General features: G+C 36.7%; 1 long non-coding RNA gene across 1 annotated transcript; it reads left to right on the top strand.

Moving 5' to 3' along the window:
- Positions 1–585: 585 nt before the first annotated feature.
- LOC125486360 lies at positions 586–2,741 on the top strand. The gene is made up of 3 exons (XR_007265041.1): positions 586–732; positions 1,023–1,150; positions 2,173–2,741. It is a non-coding gene; the product is annotated as an uncharacterized LOC125486360 (long non-coding RNA).
- The last annotated feature ends 594 nt before the right edge of the window (positions 2,742–3,335 follow it).

Genomic DNA, 3,335 nt, shown 5'->3' on the forward strand with positions numbered 1-3,335 from the left:
TTGATCTGCGTCACGACTAGGACGCTAACAATAACAATAAAATGGGATTTTTCGATGCTAAAGCAACCAAGTTCGAAATGTTAAATAGCAGGTAGCGTACTCACAATTACATTTGCTACGGAGGAATATAGCATTTATAGTTAATCAGTTGTTAAGTGCTTCTGAGTGTTTTAATTGTCATGAAATGTGGCCAAATTTTAAACATTTAAACAATCTGTTCAAGAGGTTTTTGTTGTAATATTACTTCAATTTTGGAAAGTAAAACCTCTCGAAATGCGGGCACAAGGAAAGAAATAGTGAGAGCCGGCAACCAATATCGTACAAATGAATGAAAGGTATGATCTCTTAGCGCTTCAGTGAATCACACAGGTCTTTGGTACGAAAAAAAAATCATTTTTTTTTATAGGTTGCAAATGCACCTGCTTGCTCAGTCTATTAGAAGATTGTAATGAAAGAGAACATTAACAGTCCGCAACATTGCTGTTTAGATCAAACCCGTGGGCGTGAAAGCGAGCATGAAGAGACTGCAGGTGTGCAGATTAAATACTCCATTAGTTAGTTCCAGCAGTTGGTTTGTGTCATCCATCAGTAGGTTGTAGATATGTATTTTAGTTCCCTGTAATAGGTTGTATGAGTGCTCATTAAGCAGGTTTTGTCATGGTTTATAGGTGAATCTGGGCGGGTTAGAATCCAACACCACGAAAAATTTGCAATCCAGATCTGGGCTTGTTGGTAAGTCTGCATTGTAAAGAAAAATAGTTTATCGTTATGCGTGCTTTTTATGTCACACTAGTTTAAAAAAAAATTACATGTATGGATGCAGTATCTTCCATGACCAAGGGATGTCTCTAAGCTTTTTACGGCCAGTGCTGTACTTTTGAAGTGAGTCATTTGTTGTGATATAGGAAACGTGGTAGTTAATGAGCACACAGAAAATTCCCACAACAACGATATGCTAATGAGCAGAATCTGTAATTGTAATGTGGATTGAGCAATAATTACTCACCTGTATGTCAAATCAGTGCCATAGGATCTTTTACCCGAGAGAGTGTAAGGCCCTTCCTGTCTGAAGAACAGCACTTACAGCAGTGTAGTACTCTTTCAGCACCGGTGTGTCAGTCTTGACTTCTGTGTTCAAGCCCTGCAAAAGGTGAGTGTCCTATACTGAGATAGTTAATACACGTGCACTCAAGTGGGTCAAACTTTATATTTGCAATACATAACTAAAGAGGGTTACAGATATTTTTAATAATAAATTAGAGTGAAAATGTCAATTGCAACATAAATAAAAATTCAGTTGAAATATGCTAGTTAGCAACTATGCCCAGAATAAAACAAGAGAAACTGAAGGAGTAAAATCAGGGGGATCCACTTGATGATCTAGCTTTATAAGACTTAAAAGTAACACTATTATGATCTACAGAAACCCCATCAAATGGTTAACTGTTTGGTGTGAAATTCATATTTAGAGTTATGATTGGTTTTTAACTTCCTGAAACATTTTCTTGGAGAGACCTAGCTTCTATTTGAGCATGAGCCTCAATTTAGAGTACAGAATATTTTCTAGTCAACCTGTTCAGGGATATTATGACACACTAATCAAGCAGGTAAGATTTGAACCTCGATCTCCTGGCCCAGTGGTATGGACACTACCATTGTGCTGCAACGGTCCTAAATTTAGAATGCAACTCAATTGTTTTGAGTTCCAAATGTTTCAGTTTTTTGCCTGGTTTGGCTATGTCCATGTCAATTACAATCCCTCCATTCTTCTTTTGGGGTTCATACCACAATGAAAATATTAAATCTCTTTGTTTGACTCTCCTAAGCATTTGGAGTATTTGCACATTGTAACTTGATCTGCTTCAACGCAGTGATTTAAAAACACCTGCAAACAACTGGGGGGAAATTTTATGAATCTAACATGAAAACACTTTAAAATAAATTTCCCTTTTGAGCTAATATGATAATGGTTCAGAAGGGGTATGTTAAATTGGTTCCACCCACTTTACTGACATTAGTCTGTGGCTGCAGACAACCAGCTCCATTCTCCCTCTTTGGTGAGAAGGAGATGTGTTGGTATGCGCTGCCCAAAGTGCTAGGGATTATACCTAACTAACTGTGGTTGTACTAATTGTTGTCATGCAATAAACCTTGTTATCCATTGTCTTTTAGATACTGTACAGTGACATATCCTCTACCACAGACAAGTGAGGAGTGGTAGCTGGTGAACTCAAAACAATCCTTACCCAATACTACATAACTATTAAAGGTGACAAATACCACAAGGTACCAGAGTGGTCATCTGAGAGAATACCTAATGAATGACTATATGTGAAGGATATGATGTTCCTGTCAAGATTTAGTTCCCTTCCCTAATTGCTGTTGAAAAGCTGTTGGTGAATTATTTTCTTAATGACTGACTCACTGTTATTTTGTTAAAAGTCAACCACATTACTGGAATCACACATCAAACCAGGTTAAGGCAGCAATCCTTTTCCTAAAAGGAGTTAGTAAATCATAAGTTTTAATGCTTGCTATTGCTGATGTTTGCTTTGTAATTTAAGTTTCGCATATGTCAAGATCAAATTTGAACTCGTGCCATTATGAATCTACAGGTGTTCTAGATTATTGGTTATGTACAATAAGCATTATACCACTGTACCCTCTTCAAGTCAGCAGTAAAGAAACAAATTCCAAATAGTGGAATTTTTCTGAATTTTTAATGTTTCTTCCTTTAATCATTTCCCCCCCTAATAATATATAGAAACTATATGTAAGCAGTTATTGTGAGTATGTATGTATGTATATACTCCTGGCCAGACAGGAATCTGGTTACAATATTTTCAGCAGATATAGTTCAAGAACTAAAGAAAAGCTGCTTGATAGTGAAGTGCTATTGTCAAGCATATCCTACAGGGTTGTATTATGGCCATAACTGTGTAGCAAGCATTAAGAATGAGTCATGGAGGCAGTAGAATTCTGATCATTGCAGAACATCAACAGATGAAGATGAGAAAGAGGTTCAGACTTGGAGCTGTTTAAAATAACAGAATCTTGCTTGATTTCAACTATTCCCAAAATGATACATTTTAGCATTGATACTATTCTGTAAGATCATAAGCTGAAGGAGCAGAAGTAGGCCATTTAGCCCACTGAGTCTGCTCTTCCATTTTATTAAACCCAGATAATCCAATATTCCTCATCTCACCTTTCCTGACTTTTCTCCATAATTCTTGATTCCGTTACTGATTTAAAAACCTGTTATTTAGCCTTGAATATATGTAACAACCCAACTTTTACACCCCTCTCTGGTAACAAATCCCACAGATTCACTC

This window comes from Rhincodon typus, chromosome 28 (assembly GCF_021869965.1).
Source record: "Rhincodon typus isolate 14 chromosome 28, sRhiTyp1.1, whole genome shotgun sequence".
Taxonomy (NCBI): Eukaryota; Metazoa; Chordata; class Chondrichthyes; order Orectolobiformes; family Rhincodontidae; genus Rhincodon; species Rhincodon typus.